We start from the raw sequence: 23,167 nt of genomic DNA on the forward strand, positions 1-23,167 counted from the left end.
TAAGAGTCTTATGCTTACCAAGACTGCATTTTTAATTTTATTATATTTTTTACAAAAATAACAGTATTATTGTAAAATAATTGTATTAAATACAGTATATTATTACCATTTAAAATCACTATTTTCTATTTGAATATATTCTAAAATGTAATTTAATCCTTTGATGCAAAGCTGAATTTTCAGTATCATTACTCCGGTCTTCAGTGTCACATGATCCTTCAGAAATCATTCTAAAATGCTGATTTGCTGCTCAAGAATCATTACTTATTATAAATGTTGAAAACTGTTGTGCTGCATAATACTTTTATGGAAACCTCATTCATCACAGAATTATTTGGTGAATAGAAGTTTCAAAAGAAGAGCATCAATATAAAACAGAAATCTTTTGTAACTTTATATATGTCTTTCCTGTCACTTTCAATCAATTTAATGCATCTTTGCTGAATAATTACTTTTATAAGTGATATGAAGAGTCACTGTGGAGATGTGAGATGGTTTTTCTGCTGAAGGGTCTGCCTTACATCAACACAACCACACGAGTACATCCCCGATGAAGCTCACACAGTGATCCGTTCCCTCTCCGGACAAACCGCACAAATGAAAGCTTACACTATCACTGAGAGCACATTTGCTGCAGGACACAATGAGAAAGCCCTGAGCATCAGCGGAAAATGCCACTCTTTTGATTTGAATCAGATCCTTTACGTCCTGCCAGATGCTGCTGGGAAAATCTAATTAACAGGAGGGGAGATCGGAAATATGAGCAAAGTTCTACATTAGCCTGATTCAATGAAGGCTCTGAAATGGGCTTTGTGTGTGTGCTTCAGGTCACGCTTGAGAGTCCAACATCTTTTGGTTTCAAAAAAGCTTTCAATTTAGCAGAGTGGGCACAGAGCTTCCTGGATGTGCCGGGATCACAGAATGAGCTTTAAGTGGGATGGTGTGTGTGTGTGTTTGTTTGACTTGGCTCAACGTCCAGGCAAACAGTCGGACCACCGGGAAGACAGACCCGAGGCCCCTGTGGCTCTCCTGAGAGGTCTATTGTGTCCTGCCAACTATAAATGTCACCGATTTCCAACACGTTTCATGCAGAGATTCAAGGAAACGGTGTCTTTAAAAGCGTAGGAGCCGAGAACAAATGCCAGCTACAAGCTTCCAGCTTCCTTCAGGCAGCATGTCAATTATAGCCAGCTTGCATATCAAATCCTTCGGCCATAAGCACATATTCAGTGTGGTAAAAAAAAAAAAAAACATCTGTACACTCCAGGTTTACATACCTCTTTGCCTGAGAGATAATAGGCAGATAGCAGGCCTCCAACAAAACGGATGTTCACTTCAAAGACGGAGATTTCGGCATTCTGAGGGAATAAAACACAGGAACACAAAAAGAGGTGAATATTTAAGCTCATAAAAACACTGTGACTGGCTCACCTTGAACTGCAGACTGTAGAAATATGGGGGGAAATGAATACGGACTACAAACACACTTTGCCCTCACTCGCCAAACACAAAGAAAGAAAACAATATAAAAGAGATGATAAAGCTCTGCTGGGATTGGGCAAAGATACAAACAAGATCCCACGGGAGGGTGAAATCGGAGTGCGGATATTTTCTGCGGATCTGGATCATGACTGCTGGGTTAAGGTGGTTTCCTACGGTGCATGTAACATGAACAAAAACATCACTCACAGGATAAAGAGCTATAAAGAGAGGATGCTTCCGAGACCATCTTTCAAATAATAATTAAATAATAAAAAAATAACCAAGATTTCAACAGAAAACCTTTTTGATGTTATACTTTTTATCTTACATTTATCTGCAGTAGAGAATACTTTCAGCACTGTTACATCTGACATTACGATTTCAAATACATGTTTTAAACCAGTGCTCTTAGACAGGTGACACACAGAATTTTACATTATAAAAACGTATTTATAGTATTAATATTTTATTACTTTAATCTTCACACATACATATATTCATATATTCATACACACACACACACACACACACAAACTGTAAATTTAATTACTGATTTTAATTAAATTATACAGTAACAAGTTTAACTTATATTTCATTCCAATTTTAATACACATTTAGGCATTTAAGATGCAAAATTTGTGAATAGATTTATGGATTACATTTTATTGCCAAAACAGCATCTATGGCAAGATCAATGTATTTGAAAAGAAACAAATAGTGGTAACATACGGTAGTACTGAAACTCAAATCAATATATATAATAAAAAAAAAAAAAAGATTTTTTAATTTAAATATTTGATTAAAAAAAAATTCTAGATTTTTTTTTAAGAGTGTTAATTTGATTAAAAAATTTAAATCAATCCAAAAGTATGAGAACTACGTTTTAAAATATTTAAAAGTAGTAAAAGGTTAAGACAACCTAAACTCAACCAAGTATCTTAGAGCAGCAGTTTTAGCTGGAAAGGTTTATATAATATTGCATGAATATTTCAGACACTGCAATCTGGCACTGTGCAACCTGGTGGGCATGAAAGCCGCAAGTCTTTAGCCTTTGCCCATGGTGACGTTATACAGTCCTGACCACAGCCAAGACATCTGTTAAGTGGTCGTCATAATGGTTATGAGGTGAAATATTTTGTGTACTCTGAGACGAACCAAACAATAATGACATGCTTACTGCTTTAACATAGGCATCGATGCACCATCAAAACTATTTTGTAACAGTGCACAGGTGGCACAATAGAGAAATGTTTTTGCATATCACATTGGTAAGATATCGCGGTTCAGAGCAAGACTAAATGGTGATGTCTGGAAATGGGCTAGGGGTGTTATGCGATAGCCTCCTCTCCAATGCTTAAATGGTTACAGTGGACAACAGGGACCCAAGATGTCTTCCAGATGAATAACTCAAACCCTTTTGTGGGTTAATAGGGAATCTGTCGGGATAACTGGCACAAAAAGACCATCGACAAATGCTTTCCTGTGCATGTTGAATGGGGGACTTGAGAATATTTATTTTGGCTCGGCCGTGAATTGACCTGAATTTTGGGGAAGGGGGGTTGGCTGTCATGTGACACACAGCAGCCACAACAACACTTATGTTTTATTATTTTTTCCTTTTTATTCAAAACATTCCAAATGCATTAACTTGAATTCTCATGAAATATCTTGCTTCTCACCTTATAGATTATGTTTGATCTATAGTGGGCAACGGTCAAAGTAACCTAACGGTGCATGAAAAACCTGTCTGTTTACTTAACACATATGGGTGTCATGCCATAATGCCATGCCATTTTATAATTAATGTTAATTTAACATTGAAAGTTAATGTGAATAAAACATTGCAAGTAAGGCTAACTAATCATAACAGCGAGAGCAAAGAACATTTTTCACTGACTGCCTACTCTAGTTACAGCACTCTCAAAAATGGCCATTAAAATCACTACCTTACAGATTGATAAGATTGGTTTAATAATGCAGAAACTGTTAAAAACACGTTTGTCTCTGGCTCAGCGACCAGTCCAGTGAACGCATATTTAAATTTAGCAGCTGATGATATGACACACTGAACGTTGTAATCATGCCAGTGTGATTTAATTAAATATAGAATTTATTAATATTTTTTTTTATATACATGTGGAAGCTGCATTCAAAATCCACTTGGCTCAAAAATCTGAGGGGACAAGTGCACAAGAATCTTGTGAAATGATCTCCTTGCACACATGAACAGTACAAAGTCAATGAAGTATCAGGCATAGATGAGGCAAAAGCAGCGATGCACAAACTCCACTGACTCTGCAACTCTGCAATTATTAAGGGAGCTGGCAAACTTTTCGGTTGTTAAGTGGTGACTAAGAAGCACTGTTTCCGGGTCCAAGTCTCAATACACTTCTATTGAGAATACTACCACAGCAGACATTTATGGAGCACTTTTTATTCATATTAAACAATTGAACTTAAAGGTAAAGGTTGTAGGAACCTGCCACGAGAGGGCACACTACCAAAACAATAACAATTGCGTGGTTTGATGACGCTAAGGAAGAGCGTGGAATGATGCGATCTGTTATCTTCTACCCAACCGCTGGCGGCCATCAATCAGACGGAAAGATAAATCATGGATTTAAACGTGAGTTCAACGATTTGCAGTGAGTAGATTACATACAAAGTCAATGCAAAGACGCGATCAGACGTGTCCTCGCACGGGTCTAGAATATGCAATTGCCCGCGTTTGGTGTGTAGGCCCCATAATACTAATCTTGTTGATTGTTATAATAGCGTACGTTTTCTGTAAAGATACGAATCAAAACAACTCACCTGTCGAGTAAAACACAACGAGAATGGAATCTCTTTCTAGTTGAAGTTTGTTGTGAAGCTACTTCTGCGTTTGTCCACGACACTGTTGTCATGTGGTTTCTACATCAGTAAAGGCGTAACAAAGTGTAACTAACGTCATTGATAGGCGACTGCACGGCCCCATGTAACCGTAAGAATGGGGATTTTCTCATGATTTACAAGTAGCTGAAAACATTAGAGATATTGTTAGTAATCAGCTGGACAAAATATATAGATATATGTATGAAACAGACAACCAACATTTGTGTCTATACAACATAGTCAACCAAAATTGCTTTGGTCATGATGAATACTGATTCAAATTATTTTTGTGGTCAGATAACTGGTAAACAGAAATTATTATATATTATGGATTTCTGTATAATAAATAAATAAATAAATAAATAAGACTATGATAAAAATGCATTACAACAACAAAAACATTAATACTACTAATATATATATATATATATTAGGTTACATATACTGGTTAAATTAAAAAATACATTAATAATAAAAAAATTATAAATTTAAAATGTAAGTCATAAATAAGTAACATTTTAATTATCAGTCCCTCTCTAATGCAAACTTCAGATGAGAGAATGGAAACAGATGGACACAATGAAGCACACTGTGCTTGGGTTCTGTATCTAATGGCGCGTCTCCGATTGTTAAGACTTATAAAAAGGGAAGGGATTTCTATTTTTATGCTTTTGATGAGGTTTTTCGATCCACCAGTGGTATAGTGTCTCTGTCTGAAAGGCTATCTCACTCAGGTTCGAGTTCAGCTGGGACTTGTGGTCACTGCAACATAACGGGTCTTTTACAGCAGCGGGTGAATCTGACCTTCGATGATGCTGGCTTTTACAGGAATAAAAGAATCCCACAGCATAAAAGATGAGAGATTAGGACTGTTGATACAATGAAGTGACTCTCTTCCTCCGTTCTGCTCCAGGGTCAGATTTCTCTGTAAAACAATCTGATCAGAACTTGTAAAACAAGGGAAATGTGCTAATGAGGATACACACATAACACAATAGACCAAAAACGCTGAACAACTAAAATACTGAGGATAAACTAAGATTAATCATATCTCCCAAAAATAATCAATGAGTTGCCAAAGAGATTTGGGAAAACCTTCGAACTGCTTTGAAACAGAGCTCTAGATGATAATACAAGCGCGATTTTACAGATAACATTTTCTTACACAGCTAAACAACTTTTAGCTGCTCAAAGATAATCGGATGATAGTGGAAGTCAAATGAAGCCACGTGAATAAACTTCAAATGGCTACAATTATTCTGCTAAGACAAGAGGCTTTTGCGCATCAGAAATGGGTTGCTTAGTATTCCAGAGCCCAGCTGAATATTAATAACGGTTTCACAGGGGATTTTTGTGGAACTCTTTCATTGTTGGAATTGCTTGAGGGTAGAAGGGAAAGCCTTTCAATTAAAAGTTGTTTAACACTCTTCATTAAAGGTTTGGACCCAGATACAGTCTTCTCTCTTGCCTTAAATTGAGGTGCAGGATGTACTGAAGGACTTCCGATGCTTAACTAGCGGTAAACCCATGCAGAATGTCTAATGAAATCACCTCAAGATACAGAGGCAGAAAACCGATCAAACGTCAAACAAAGAGCTATTTTTGTCTACATTGTTCTGCATATGTTGTGTCTTAATTCATTTACCAACTTGGTTTAGTCATTTCTGGACTGATCTGCATGCACTATTGATTCCCTTTTGCTATTCACATGTTTCTAAGTCCTTCAGTTTCCCTACTACATTATAGATAGCAATATTGTGAAATATTACAAATTAAAATAAGTTTTCCTATTTTTATATTTTTATGCACAAGAGCTTTAGAAATCATTCTAATGTGCTGATTTGCTGCAGTGTAATATCTCTTAGGTCCCATGATGTTAAATGTTTAATAATGTTTCCTGAGGTTTACTTATATTGTTAGTATGATTTTTACATTAAAAATTTAGAAATAAAAGGCATTTTTATATCCTGATTTTAGCCCTCTGGCATCTTTGCATTCGAAATGTGCATTACATCTGTTACCCTTTTGAAAATACTTTTACTACGTTTTTTTTTTTTTACTATTACAGTTGTCGAGATTAACGGATCGTGGAAGTGTTGATTAAATAATTATTGTTTAGATCTTTTCCCATCACATGAATCACTGCAGTGGTGAGCACGGAGTAGACAGATTCTGTTTATCGCATGAATGCAGTAATCTCGTCATTGCAATGCGTTTTCTCTCACAAAATGCTTTCGCCACAACTAACAGTAAACACAGTCTCGACATGAATACAGTAAGAGCTTAGATGTGCAAGATAACAGCGTCATTCATTATAACGGCAGTTTGGGCAAGTGTGCAGATATACTCGCGATTGACAGCTCCAAACAATATAAAGGCATTCTTTGATCGTTCTCTGTAGTTCAATTTAAATAACAGATTCTTTTCATGCTACTAAGAGAAACAACGTCAAGTTGATCGTTTAGTCACTGGCTTGATTCAGCGATGAATAAACAGTATTAAAGAAAAAGTCTGTGTGAACTTCAATAATAAACTACACATCAGAAATCACTGATCACAGATCAGGCATTAAATTAACACTGTTACTCACTGTTTGTGGCGGTGCTGTCGAATCCATATCGTTAAACTCTGTGTGTAATGCCTGTGCTGATATTGGGACTGAATTATATGTAAATGTTTGGGCGGCCAAAGCAGGGAAAGGGGAAGTAACCTTTCCCCTTATGACGACATAAAGGGGAAGATACCAGTGAAATGTTCATGCCATGGTGTGCCATGGTGTACTTGAAAACACTGCATTTCTTCTGAAAGCTATGATTCTTCATAATGTCACTCATTTAAGTAATGTTAACATGGTCATTACTGAACATAAAAACATCTTTACTGTACTTCATGGAGTTAACAAACAAAGTTCAGGGAATGGGAGTCTGAAAAATGGCAGAAAGAATGAGACAAGTCTTGAGATGTTTTTTTGTTGGCTCAGATGTGGAAAGACTCACTCTGACAGACTTGCTTAACATGCAGTGATGTTAAAATCTCCCCAAAAGAGCTAAGGTTGACTGATTCCTTTAGCACTGGAGACGACAAAGACGAGTTCTCAAAGCTTCATCAAAAAGTCATTATTCTGATTCTGTCGTATCATTCAGGGTCACATTTATAGAAAAGAAGTATTTGCAGGGATAAAACCAAAAATGAGCATACAAGGCTTGAGTCTTACCATGTTAAAGTCTAGGTTCTTGTCCACCCACTCGGTAGCAGCCTCGAATTCGTCATACATCTCCATAATGTAGAGCGTGTCCAGTGCATCCACAATGGTGGCTCCTTTGAGACTACCTGTGGATAAATATGACGACAAACCATTTGAGAAAACTTCCTGTGGGGATACGTCTAGGATCAGAGCTGAAATAAACCAACAGCTTTATGATAAAGACCTTTCGAGCCTTTGAGATATGGTCACTAATGCCCTGCCTAAGGGAAAATCCTGTGCAGAGAGCAAACGAACAATGGCTACAACAAATGAAAACCTAGCGAGTTAACACCCTCAAAGGGAAGCCAAGGTTAAGATGAACAGATCTTACACAAGACAAGTATAAAAAATCTTTATAATAAAACTACTGCAATTTCTTAAATACGTATTATTAAAATTATTATTATCATCATCATCATCATCATCAGCAGTAGCAGCAGCAAGAACCTTTATTTTTTATTTTACTAAGAAAAATTATTTGTTAAATGTAAAAAATTTATTGCTACTTCTATTATTCTTCTGTTCTTCTATTATTATAATTCTTCTATTATTTAAATTTTTATAATTCAAATATATTTAAATTGTTTTCAATTATTATTCATTGTTTATTTTAGATTAATATAATTTAAAAACATTTTATTAAGAAGTATAAAAAAAAGAAAGAAAAAAAGACAGACATCAAGGTTTTTAATTTAAAGCTGCAGGGTTAATTTTGTCCCCAAAATGCAGAGGCAATCTGTCTTATTTCAGGTTAATTCACACAACCATTTTAGGAATCATTACCCAGAAAGATTCTCCAACAACATGATAAAAAGAAAAAATAATGCAGCCAATTAAGGTGGTGATGTTGTGAAACAAATTCAGGAAGGAACACAATTGCATATGGTAAAATGGAGCAACCCCTCAATAACACAAAAGACGTTCACTAGCAGTTTTTCCATTTGTACTGATTATGTACGCAGCAGGTTGGGCGACACTGCTTTTAGTACTTTAATAATTAAAGTCTGGCACTGCATGCAACCATCTTCAAGAAATGCAAAGCTGCCAACCAGCTGTGTTACTCATTTAACGGCCCTGGCTTTGTTTAGTGATGATGAAAACACAACATGACAGAATTATTGTGTGCACTATTTGTATGCAACATCATAAACACCTCCTACAGAGCCTTCACTTGCCTTTGGCTTTGAGAAGGCCAAAGAAATTATGGCAAATCCCCAAGAGAGTATGACATGAAGAAAGTTACTGTGAGAGATAGCTAGCCAGAAGCTTTGGAACAGAGGAAAAAAAAAAAAAAACACACAACAACTTCGCAAATCTCCTTTACAAGAATCTGTCAGGAAAAAAAAGAAGATACAAGATATGGGTTTAAAACATCTGGAAGATGCAAGCATCCCGTGCCCCCTTCATTTCCACAATAAGAGGACGACCACGACGAGGTGACAAGAGAAACAGGAAAAGAGGAAACAGGATGTGCTAATCCAGCAAAACACCATAAAAATGAGCAAAGAGCCCTCCCTCCTGCTTCCTACAGCCACACTGTTCTTTAGGAAGAACAGTCTCCATACTGTTAAATCGCCCCGTCGTAAAAGTTCCAGTTTTATGATCTGATGTGGCATTTTCAAGACTGCTTTGGTCTAAAGTCATTATTTTACATCATAACCCTGCTCCCTAAACCAATATCACTGGTTACTATAAGCTTCACTTTATAAAAGCCAGGGAAACAGACAAAGATGAGAGCATGTCATGCTAAACTACAATACGGGGGTTCAAGCACATGAGCTTTGGAAATTCATGTAGCAAAGGTGAACAGTCTGAAGGCAGAAAATGAGGGTGTGTGTGTGCAGGTTTCATAAGATCTTAGCCGTCTGGCTTTGTAAATGCCATAAGTGAAACCATTTTATTGACAAATATCACAAGAACTTCACAATAATAATTTTTTTAAAGGAAAATTGTTAGAAAAGTCTATAAATCAAGTTTCATGGGGTAATAATTTAAATTAATAGCATATTAACATTATTTTTTGTGTATTTATATAAAACAAATGTAATATAAAAATATAGAAATGTATAAATTAAAAATAATATTACATTATCTAATACAATAATACATGTATTTTATATAATAAACATGAGTAAATAAATTCAGATCTAATTTTTATATAAATTCACAAGTAAATAAAATAAAAATAATACAAAAATCAAGAAAACAAAAATGTTACTATACACATTTTATTTTACTTTATTGCGCAAGACGTGAATTTATATTGTAATTCTTTACAGAGGTATATTATGTCACACTTCACACAGTAGCGCATATCCGTGATTGAATGTTCAGAAGTTCATTTTGGATAATAAAGTTGGTTAAATTGTTAAATTACCTGCCTCCATTACATATCTCTGTCATGTCATTATAAGTGTTTGATCACCACATTTGAGTGATCACTGCAAAAAAAATGTTTGTGTATATTCTGATTATGTATATACTGTATTTTATATATAGTACCAGTCAAATGTCTGGACACATGAATGGGAAAGTGTGCAAACCTTTGACTGGTACTGAACTACAATATATACAAAGAATAACAGCCGATGTATTGATGTCAGTATCGGCCCCAAAGAAAATCCATATCGGTCAGGCTCTGCATTGTATCTAATCATTTATTGGTCCCACTTTATATTAAGTGGCCTTAATTACTACATACTTACATTTAAATTAATAATTTGGTACTATGCACTTATATTGTTTACATGCATGTTTTTACATTATACTTATATTTGAAAAATATGTAATTACATTTGTAATTAATTTCTTTAATTACATTTATAATTACACAGTTGACCCATCCCTTGCACCTTAACACACCCTTAAACCTAACCATACCACCAAACCTGTCCCTAACCTTACCCATTTCCCACCTCAATAGCAGCAAAAATGTTTTGCGGTTGCACTTTATTTTAAAGTAAGTGAACTTACAGTGTATTTATCTAAGAAAGTTCTGGTAACACAAGGTAACTACATGGGGTAGGGTTTAGGTTTAGAGTTAGTACTTAGTTATTACATAGTTATTGTAATTACTATAATAAGTACATAATATGTACATGAGGAACAGGACTGTAAAATAAAGTGCTACCTGTTTTGCACTACAATATGAACAAGTACATTGTATTATTTTTTTTAAGTACATAGTAGTTAAGGCCACTTAATATAAAGTGGGACCCATTTATTATGTTATTATTAAGTGCATAGTATTTAAAGACACCTAAGATAAAGCAGGATGTAACTTTTTTAATTTAAATTTTTAGTTTATATGCATTTTATTTACCTGTGTTTTTGTATTTAAACAAACAGCTCACATTCTGCTGAATCCAAAAAAATTTCATATTTAAACATAATACCAAATATACAAAAAAGCAGATGCAAACATTACGCAAATACAGGTGTTCTTTGCAGAGACGATGCAAATCAAAATCTCCTTTACAGAAGAGACTGCACTGCAGGTGAAAGGACAGCATATTTGTGCACTGCTGTGTCTTTACACAGGCCCTTGAGGACTCAAACCCCAGTGAAGAAGTGTGAGGAGGTCATAAATCATTTCGCTACAACGTTTTCTGACACAGCCCTGGGTTAAACATTCACATCTCAACAGCTTTCCCCCAACGTGACTGGTTTTACCCTCTGAATGTCGACCCAAATCAGGCCTATACAATCTTATCCACAGGGATAATGTCCAGAGGTTTAAGGGACTCTCAGACATTTTAAACAGATCTTATCAATTCCAATTACACTGGTTAAATTACAAACCAGCACTTAATGACCTGATAAAGCTATTCACAGACATGAACCTTTGCTGAATCTGATGGGAGCATGTAGTGACCTCAGGTTAGAAGTAATGGGACACCAGCTTGCTTGCCTTTTAATACAAAGACCTGATCTTATCACCGTTGTACCCCTTGAGAAGGTTGTGGGTCGAAGACGATAACCATCAGACGTCGAAAGTACAATCAACTACTGAACCATCTTCCCTCCCAGTGCATGTTATGGATTAATCAATGAAACCAACAACTGGTTATTTCTTAAGCAGGGGCAAAAAAAACAAAAACAAGGAACGAGCACTAATGTTTGACTGTAACATCTCGTGCTGGAGCTCATCTCAGCAAGGCCTGTATAACAGATGGCTGCTCATTTGGGATCTGAAACAAAGCCATTACCACGAGTGCACCTCCTGGAAGCGGTATTATCCAAATGAAGGTTGACCTCCAGAGCTATTTGGCAGAGAATTGACATTGGCAACATCAGCATCTGCAAGGTGGTGCATTCCTGCATGTTTATTCTGGGCTGACAGATACTGGACAGCTACTCAAAAAACATTATCTGGCAGGAATTTATTTATTTATTTTTAGGAGAAATTAGCTTTTGCCCCCATGACGCATGTCTACACATAATCAAACATGGGACACAAAGTATAACATGCATACTTCTCGGTCAAACTTCAATTAGTATTTAAATATATCTAATAATCATGCAGTCAAGCTAATACTGATCATTTAAGCGGTTTCAATTTACATTTGATTAATTTTTTTTTTTTCTGAATGCTTACTTGAATACTTAAAAGAATAGTCCACACAAAAATGACAATTCTTCTATATCACTAAAATTATTTTCTGTGAAACAAAAGGTATTTTTAATTTTATTTTAAAATATTTTATTTAAAATCTATTATATTTGGGATGGGATGGTTCACTGAAAAAAAAACAAAAAAAACAAATTGAACCGTTCGGTACTCCACACACGGTTCGGCACGCTGGGAGCACAGTTCAACTTAAACCTTACTAAGCATCTGTAATATGGTTTGCTATAAATAACACATAAATAACACTTAAAACAAACAGGGTTCAGCTAATACAGGTTTCTGTTAATGGATGTGCATTCTGGCTTCCCAGACATTACAATAACAGCCGATGAAGAAAAACTAAATTATAATAAAAAACCTTGACAAACCATGCACTCTTGTTCAATGCGAATGCCGTGGAAGAGCAGTCATTTATTCCGTCATCACAGTGATATCTGTGTTTAAACTCATTTAAGCTTTGCCAGTTTAAACATTTAAGTGCCAAATGATGCAAGCTCACGCGCGCAGTAAGACCATGTAATGCCGCAGAACATGCGCAAATATTAAACTCTCTCTGAAAGTATTGTGTTTAAATGGACAAATCCATACAAAAATGTCAAAACGCCCGTCTTGGTAAGTATCCTATTCCCTTAAAGTGACAGTCTTTATATTAAATCGAAGAGCAGCAACAACAAAAAAATAAAAACAAAAAAAATCCGCACTGCTCTTGATTTATCAATTTCTGTACCTAAAAACTAATGCTAGACCTCCTTAAAAAAAGACTGAAAATCACTGTTTATTTTATTTGCATCTTTATTCTACTGTATTTATTTGTGCTGTTGCTTGTAGTTAAAATAGAATATTCGTTTTTAAGTATAGTTTTTCCATAAACAAAGCACATACCAAACTGTACCGAAACCGTCACTCTAAAACCGTGAAACAAACGGAACCATTCCATTCGGTTATATAGTCATTTTAAAAAAAGAACCAGCAATTTGTTCATAAATCAGACATCACTGATTGTGCGGTTTATTTGTTTGTGCATGCAACCAATGAGAACTACATAACAGAAAGTGGTGTCTGTTCCCTCTCCTATATTTTACAATGTCCTATGGTTCTCAGCATATTTGATTCAGACTGCAAGCTCACAACGGAGCTTAAAAAAATAAAATATCATAATAAATCATTTTGCTGCAGGGTTGTAGATCCAGCAGCAGGGACCTGCCACTACTGGATACAAACAGTAAAACATTACCTCCTCTACTCACACATTGTAATGAGGAAAATATATAAACAGACAGTATCAGTGAACCCCGAGGATTGACACAATCTCTAGTCAGAGCTTCTAAAGCAAAATACATCACTTCAGAAATAAGATTAGGCTGGTGATTACAGCTGAAACATGAAGGCTCGTCTTGCTCAGCAAGGAGCTGTTTGTAAGCACATCTCCAAGCAGCGGGAACTCCTAAAGCCTGCTGTGACGCTGGACGACGGGCTTCACGCAACAAACACAAATGCACATAAGCTAATGTCCATCAAAACCAGGCCATAGTTCTGGCCAAGTGGTTGTTGGAAAACTCTGTCTGTAGGAATCCGTTGGCCTTATTCAAGGCTGAATGAGCAAACACCAATGCAACACAGCTGTCTGCTGAATCCTAAAAGCATCAAACCAGTTAGTACCAAAGATGCTCCAATTTGTGTTTGCCAGCCGGCAGCCAACTGGCAGAAGAAAAACACACACGCAAACACTGCGATCATTAACTTGAAATCACCCTCTTCAAACAGATGGGAGTTTCTTCAGCTACGAGAACTTTCATGTCTATGGGGTAGATTGTTATGAAAACTAACAGACTAACTTTTTTCTTGTTTTATGAAGGTCACATTAAAATATGAGACATTATAAGGGCAGGAGTGAGTTCACTCGTATAAAAATTAATGGGAGAAATAGTCATTTGCAATATGGCAGCTGCAGTCCGGTCTTACATTTTTAGAAGAGCCAGCTGTCTTTTTTATAGCACAAGTGTCTGTTTATTTACTTAAAAATTAATGTGCATAAACAGTATTTATACAGTATTTTTAGATTTTATATGACTGGAAAAGGTTGCCTGAAGGAGTTAGAGACTTAAAATGGTACTGAAACTTTTTCTATGGATTAATTTATTTTCTCTCTATTTTTTTAGCATACATCTATATTTATACAGACATACTACCACACAACAATTTTGCTATTCATTTATTAACTGTGTTAAGTTTAGAAATTAAAAATCACCATTCATTTAGCTTATTAAAAAAGTTCTAAATGAATGTTTAAAGCTTTAAAATGAACTTTATAAAATGTTAATTGTGTTATAAAGTTATTAACAAAAAAATAAAAATTAATACAGATTTCTCAATAACAAATATTTATAATATTTATAAATAAAATTATAATATTTGCCACAAATCAAAAGCTTGTTTGACAAGAAATCTGAAGCAAGTTAATAAGAATAATCAAGACGAATCCTGCTGCCAAACAAAGTCTCATTTAAATTCAAATTTGGAGGATCTTTTAATGAAACAAAATCCCAGCATTTTATTCAGTTTCTGACCCCAAACACAGAGCTAAGCATATGCCTTTTGTTGGGCCATTAATAAGAGTGTGGCTGTATACTGACAGAACATCATGGTTCAGCAGCCTCTGTGCTAAATGAGCACACAAGGGTTTAGAGCAAGACTGACGTTTTCTTCCTCCTTCCTACCACTTATGCACTTATTCTGCACCCTAAAATAAAAAGTTGGATGTGTTTTTATTTAATTGCACAGTTCATGGCAAGGACCATCTCACAATGGCTTCATTCACTATTGGGAAATGGTTATTTCCGAATCACAATCAGACTGGTGGACATTGTGGAGGAAGATCCGACAGGATGAGATAAGGCCTTTTCCCTGTGTGTTCTATTAGAAGAAGTGGTCGTGAGTGACAAACGCGCATACATTCGGGAACAGCAGACAGTTCACACTGTACCTGAGCGGCTTCATTAGCGATGGCTTTGTCTCAGTCCATGCTGGTTTCTTCCACACAGATCCAGTCTGGAGGATCTGCTCCTCTCTGTGCCGAGATGATTGGCACATGGAACAGAATGGCCAATATATTCCGTAGGACTGAATCAGAAAATGTGAAATATGAAGACAACGAAATCTATATTGAGGTCAACTTTTCAAACGTTCTCTCGGAACAGATTTCATAAGCAGTACTGGAATACGGAACACGGGGCTATGATTATGCTTGTACTCCGCATCGATCAAATGCTCTGGTCTGGAAAGTTGAGTTATGAAAAGAAAAGATTTTGTTATGCAAAAGCTCAGCTAATCAAAATTAGAGGATATGTTATAGTTTGGTCTTTTACTCTAGTAACACTAACTGCACCATTGTATTGTGGCAGAAATGTGGGATACTCGCATCAGATTTCATTCTATTATTAATGTAGACATGCATTAAATGTAAAGGAGTAATGGAATACAATTATAGTATTTTTTGTGATTAAGCTATGGCATATGTGAATTTATATTAAATTATTTAGACTACTGTTTTTCATACAAATACCTAGAACCCATATACATAAAATTTTACCATGGTATTGAGGGTTTTAACTGTGGTTAGCATGATTTAAATATACTACACTATGGAAGACCAATGTTTAATTTAAATAACTTTAATTTCACTATATAAAGTTGTTACCATTTTTACAGATGTTACGGTTTTTGATAATGAACAAATTAACATCTGTATCCTAACTCAAGCTACTGTCAAATGTTCATTTCTAAGAGACAAAAAATGTATTATTAATATTGCAGCCTGCATTGCAAACTGTTCTGGAGATACGCAATGTCAAACCTGTTTCATGGCTTGAAATACTATCAATGCAGAAACTAAGAAATTAATTTTTCTATTAATTTTTCTATACATAAATACATACATTTTTTTTTTAAATGACTGTAAAAGTGTAAACGATTAAAAGTGTCATGTTCTGACGATAAAGAAATAAAACCACAATTAATGGTTTATTTTCTACAATTTTCAATTTGGAGCAAAAATCTTACTTCAAACTTTCAAAGAATTAAAGTTTAGAAATTTATCATGCTATGAAATTTTTTATAATGTAATGATTTTTTTGGCCATACTGCCCAGCCCTAGTTCATCCAGTCAAATTGGAGGATAACTGTTGCATTAGGTTACACAGTGGAATTTTTCATCTGCAGCATTGATTTATCCTACTACTTTTTTATTTGGATTTATTTTACAGATACTTTAAATGAAATGTGAAATATATTGCTTTGAAGGTACAGATTTTATTTGTTATTTCAGTTCTTGTTTTCTCTGGGAATCGAACCCATGACCTCGGCGTTGATAGCACCATGATAGACTGTGTGAGCTATGGAAAGTAAAATCTAGCAATTAAATAATCCACCAAAAACGATTCCTTTCATCATTAGAAGGAAAATAAAGTTATGAAACAGTGCTGCCAATTTAATAATATCCATTTCAATTTAAACCAATTAAATGCTGAACTGTAAATCATGCAAAATAAAGGATGCGAGTATAGCCCATATAGCCCCTGAGAACCACATAACCAATCATGAGGGCTGTACAATATGGAGAACAATCTGAAGCTGATAATGAAAATCATCTTTAAATGAATAAACTTGATAAGTGTGTCAAATCTATTTAAATTATTTTCAAGAAATACTTAATTTACATAAATGACATCTGGTACATTTAAGTTAAACCAAATATAGAAAGAATGGTGCTTTTACTTAACTTTCAATTTTTCACAAAACTGTCCACACTCACACATCCCAGTCTTTCCTTAAATTCCATATTTATTTTAGTACCAGGAACACCAAAAATGTGCTAATCAACTGTCCATCAGTTTAATCTATCAAATTATAAAATGATAAACACCCGTTCTCTTTTACCGCATTCTCATTACTTCTGTCCCAGGTAATGTAGATTTAATGGCCTTAAACAAGCTCAGAGTGTGTGAGATATTCAAAATCACACTAATCCACAGATTCTGAGGCCTTAATGATTTTTCACGGTTGGTTAAATGCAATTCATCAGGAATTTGCCATATACTGCACAAGAATTAATGCAATTAATGCAAGTGAGGTTAAATGCTAGAGGGAAAGATCTTTGCACACTTGGTGTGTGTGTGCATGACACACAACATGTGACACAGAAGCAGGCATAATGTCTTGACTAAGCACTTCCATATGGCATGACTGCAGCCTGATTTTTCTCTGCGAGCTAAAGTCCTGGGGGTTGTAAAGTGTCTGATTTTGTGAGCACGTCTTCCAGTAAAGGCTTTGCACTATATATCGGAGTGTGTGATCCATCCGGCCGGTCTCAGCAGCTCACATCTCACTGAGGAACAAGATCTGAAGCAGCACAAAACAGTCGATTCCAGCTGCCTGGTCAGGTCAGGTATAGAAACCCTGACCAGCGTATTCCAGATCATCTTTTATTCACATCCAACGTAGCATTAACCCAACCTCTAAATTAATAATGGCAAACCCTGCAAGACAAAAATGTGTGTTCCGTGGTCTCTGATGTGGCCGTATGCCCCATGGGGCCAACCTTACTATTTGAGAAATTTACGAGCACTCAAATGTGCCTGGAAACACACATGCACATCTGAGTGCATACGAAAGAGTGTAATTTAATTCTTGCCATATTGTTATTCTGATAGTGTGTGAACCAAATAAATTAAGACCGTATATTCTACTGGCACGTCCAAAGCAAAATTATGGAGGTTAATCAAATGTGCGCTGTAAATCCCCGGCCTGTCCTCCAGCTGAGCACCAAATGACTATGTGGAGTTTACAAAACAACAGCAGCACGTCTGATGAATTTTTCATAACACGATCTCGACTCGCAAAAACAGCAAGATGTGTGACTAACAAGATTCAGAGAGCTCAATTCATTAAGAGGATATAGGGTTGGAAATGATCAGTATGATCAAAAAAAGTTTTCAGTCAGTCAAAGTCAGTCCCTCATTTGATCAGATTCATTTTTTTATTTGTTTATAGTGATGCACCAAAATTCGGTCTGTAACTGAAAATTATCATTTTAAAATATGTTTGAAATAAAATAAAATAAAAATCTAAATGACTAATAAATGTTTGTTTAAATGTAAATGTTTATATTCCGATGTTGTATGTAAAACAGTCGATTTTCATAATTGCTTACTACCGTATTTTCCGGACTATAAGTCACACTTTTTTTTTTTCATAGTTTGGCTGGTCCTGCGACTTATAGTCAGGTGCGACTTATTTATCAAAATTAATTTGACTTGAACCGAGAGAAATGAACCAAGAGAAAGCATTACCGTCCTCTCACGGCCTATAGACGGTAATGTTTTCTCTTGGTCCCTTGTTCTAAATAAATGCGACTTATATATGTTTTTTTCCTCGTCATGACGTATTTTTGGACTGATGCGACTTATACTCAGGTGTGACTTATAGTGCACTTAGAGTGCATCATTAATTTTCACCTGTAAATAGATTTCACAAAAGTTTTTAAAAGTCTAAGTTTCAAACTAAGGTTTGGACCACATTTAAGCATTAGTTTTTATAACTTGACAATAACTCTAAAAATAATAAAAAATAAAACACTAATGCTATCAGATAAATTATTTCTAAACTGTTTTAATTGGTCTGTTGTGCACTAAACTTAATTGTTAATCAATCAATGAAGCTACAAATGTGTTCGGACACAAACTACTATCACACACACACCTGGGCCAAGTTTAATCAGTGCAGGCATGTTTGACTGTGAAAAGTTTATTGTGTCATTATTATTTGTAAAAATCATCATTGTTGTTCTAGAATGATAACTAAGTGAAAATGCATGCTGATAGTTCCCAATTTTTTGGAAGGCACAGTGTCATTTCTGGGAGGAGCTAAGTCACGCATATTACAACATAAAGATACAGAGTGTGATAATGAGTTGCTGCTGCATACTCTGAGATACTGATGCATATTACAAAGCTCACAGGAATATGGATGGACAGTCCTTCATGAATTATTCACAGACTGGTCTGCCCACTCACAACCTGCGCTTTTCAGCTTCAAAATAGAAACAGGTCAAGAGGGTGACGGGCAAAAGCAGCAAAACAACATTTCTTTACAGACAAGGAAAACACATTAATGCGAAAGAGGCACCAGAGAGGATCAAGGTATCATGAAACTATATTTGTGCAGTGTGACCATGCTATCCCTGCCTGATGAAGACAGAAATGCTTTTGTTTTTGCCCTCTTGAAAGCAGAAATGGACCCAGACAGAGCTTGAAGTGAGAAAGAGTGGAGAGAAATCAAAAGCCTTTTTGATGGAGGTCACCTAACCACCTGTGCAGCGCTGATTGACAGTTCTGACTGTTTAGCAATTCACTGTTGAGATGTCAACCTGTATGTGCATGAATCATAGTTTCACAGTCACACTCGAGACAGAGACTCACCAAACAAATTGCTGGAGTGGCCTTGTTTAGAGACGGGACGCAGTTCGTTGGAGCCCCAGGCATAGCGCTTGTAATTATCCCAAGAAAACTGCATCATCTGAGGAGAGAGAGTGACAGATGAAGGGGGTTACCTTTGTGAATTTTGGTTGACTTCCTAAATGCAAAGGTAAAACAATCACAGAAATTACAGAAAGTAATAACTTCAGGAAACTGCATGGTTGCCCCTTGATGCTGACAAAGCAACTGGTTTTCAATCACGGATTGACTCCTTTGAAATGTTTGTGTACAAAAACCATTTAAAATGGGAGTTTTTAATAATCATGGAAAAGTGGACTGGGACTCGTTTCCGACACTAAGGCTATATCAATCCTATGAGTATACGGATCAATCCAATTCCACTAAATCAAAGTAATTAAAAAGGCAAAAGCACATTTACACATTTTGTCAACGCAAAATAAAAATGCAAACTGTTCCACATTTAACGGTGCATAAAATTACAGATATAAAATTACATACCTGTGCAATGTGTTTTAAGCTTACAAAATGTTTGAGCATTTTGTGAATTATAGTGAGCATTTGTAAGAACATCTGAAAGCATCTTTCCACACTTTGTATATTTCAAAAAAAAAAAAAAAAGAAATTTTAAAAGAAAAGTGCAATGCAAAATTGTGTACATGACTCATTATAATGAAAAATACAAGAAATAGAGTAGCTTGAAACTAAATTATTACAATTTCACATTTTTTGTTTTGTATTTTTGTTTACTTAAAAGTGCTGTGTGTAGGATTGACACCAAGTGGTTGAAATAAGCATTGCATTCCAAATTCAAAATATTGGAGAGGGGTCTTTTCACCCGGCCCCTCCTCCTCAGACTTGACAGAGGCAGGTTGCCAGATAGACGTCACAAACAGGAACGAGCGCGGGGTGCCGAAATACAATTGGGTAAACTGGCAGTGGATGGGTTTCACAAACCAAAACAGAGAAAAACATTCCTGCTTGGAAAGCACATTTTCAAAGTATGTTAAACAAGTATGTTAACTTGGCATGTTTCTTAAATATCTGCAAACATATTATGGTTTTTTTATGCTTTAGTAGAGTCAAAAACTTAAATACAGCACCTTTAAAACACTTAATTTATTAAGTAGAAGGGGAAAAGCAGCTGCATTATTTACTAATGATGTGTGGTGTGTAGAGGAAACAAAGATAAGCAGAAACGCTCAGAACTCATTTTTCACTGTGACAGGACGGTGCTGATGATCCCAGAGAAACAATGATTGGAGAATGATGAAATATCCTCAGTAATTTGTGTGTTAAGTAATCCACCACCAGCTCATTCATTCTAAAACTCACAAGAAAGAGTTTTTAGACCACAGTTCTTGCTCTCCCCAGGGGTGTCAGTTAGCAGCTCAACAGAAACAGACCTTCTGTTCTCCCTGGAGAGCGCCAGACAGCACCAAAAAGAGAAAGAGAGAAAAAAAATAACTCCTGACACACACACACACACACACACTCCTTGGACTCAAGTCGTTTACAGCCTCGGCACAGACTCCCAACACCAGCCAACTGGCTCCAGTCAAATTAGATCAGTTTATTGACTACTGGCCAACTTTAAGCGTGCCCTAATCATGTAACTCTCTTTGCTTTCAAAGACAGCCACTCAACACCAAACATACTGACTGAAAAAGAAAAGATAAAAGAAGTGGAAACAAGTGTCTTAAGCTGAGGAGTCCAGGCTGGAGATGAGCAGATAGACAGAGCTGCCCGCAGGCCTCCAACTGGTTGAGAAGACGACCACAAGCTGTATTTATTCTTACCAGTGCTTCCTGCACCGCTGAAGCTACAGCACGAAAAGGCAAAAATAGATTCTTATTTTTATAACTGAACAGAGGGTAATTATTTTTTAACTAAAACTATAAAAAAAGGTAAATTGAAAGAACTGAAATGAATAAAAAAAAAGAAAGAAAAAAATTATAATGATAAAAAAATAGAAATGTTGCCAACTGGTTTAAGTACTAAAATTACTAAAAGGAATATAAAAATTTTAACTGAAATAAAACTATAGTAACATTTTTTCAAAAGTAAAAAAAAAAAAAAACGTAAAAAATTAACAAAAGCATGTAACAAAACAACTTGCCTTTAAAATAAATTAAAATAATGAAGAGGAAGAAAAAGTGAGCATGGCAAGACCATTTTTTTTCTTTCTTGCAATCGGTATATAAAAAAAAAAAAAAAAAAAAGAGCCATTCATGACCACATACTGTATATGCATAAAAAAAAAGGATAATAAAAAAAATAAAAAGACAATTTAAAACAATTTAATGGCCCAAATAAAGTAATAATATTAATAGTAATAATAATAATAATAATAAAACCAAAACAAAAAAAAGCAATAGAAATAACTTCTATCCCCTTTATTACTTTGCACATTAAAACCAAGTAAAGACTGCTAAACACCATGAATCATGGTCATACTTAAAATAATCCTTAAACTGTGTTTATTTTGTGAAAGACTCACACAGTCTAACATGTCTACAACACACATCAGTTTAAATCCAAACATAGATTCTGCGTTATTGAAATTGCTTTTTCAAGAGGATTTTAATACCTGCAAATTCTAATATGTCCGGTGTAATCCTATCATTTGTGGATGTGCCTGCCATCTGTCTGCATCGCTCCGGCTGAGTGATTTCTGTCTTTCAGACGGCAGCGGGCTCCAGTGACGTCAACGAGCAACAAGGTTATGGCCCACATGTGATTACTCTGGTGACGCCACCCAAAGGGTCGGGTCAGAACATGGTGCAAACAGTACACAGAACCCCAGACAACCTTCAGTGGCGGAAACACAAGCATGAGGTCTGGCTGACAGGGGACCGACACTGAGTGGCTTATGTCAGACGAGCGGAGAGGACAGGTGCACATGAACATGGTGAGGATGCTTGAAATTTGATTTTTAGACTAGCTTTTGCCTTGTTATTTCTTTCACACATTCCTGGGAGGCATCCACCCCACGGCCTGCCAAACAGATCAAACAGCTGCCACAAGGTTGAGGTGCTCTGAAGCACATGCCCATTCCTAGAGGACCATCTCTTTCTGGGAATATTTTCAAAATAAGCTGTTGCAGTGGGACCATACGAAGCGGTTTAAATAAATACAGGGTATATACAGCGATCCTTAAGTTAAATTTACTACTTTTTAATACCTTTTTTACTACCTTCAGAATATTTTTTAAAACCATCACGACACTGAATTGCAAGTGTTAATCAGCGACCTTTCTATTATTTACACAGATTTTGACATATATAACATACAAAAAATAATAGATTTATAGACTGATGTTGACAGCATATTGCACATTTATTTCACTTAGTAAATAAAAATAAAACAAATACCATAAAATGCGCAATGGAGAAAATGGATAGTTCCAGCACACTGGCTGGTATTCATTGCAAGTTGATGCATTAC

General features: G+C 35.6%; 1 pseudogene; it reads right to left on the minus strand.

The window, feature by feature from the left end:
* Positions 1–437: 437 nt before the first annotated feature.
* Positions 438–23,167, minus strand: part of LOC113097369 (mannosyl-oligosaccharide 1,2-alpha-mannosidase IA-like) — a 48,484-nt pseudogene continuing 25,754 nt past the window's right edge.

This window comes from Carassius auratus, unplaced genomic scaffold (genome assembly GCF_003368295.1).
Source record: "Carassius auratus strain Wakin unplaced genomic scaffold, ASM336829v1 scaf_tig00216201, whole genome shotgun sequence".
Taxonomy (NCBI): domain Eukaryota; kingdom Metazoa; phylum Chordata; class Actinopteri; order Cypriniformes; family Cyprinidae; genus Carassius; species Carassius auratus.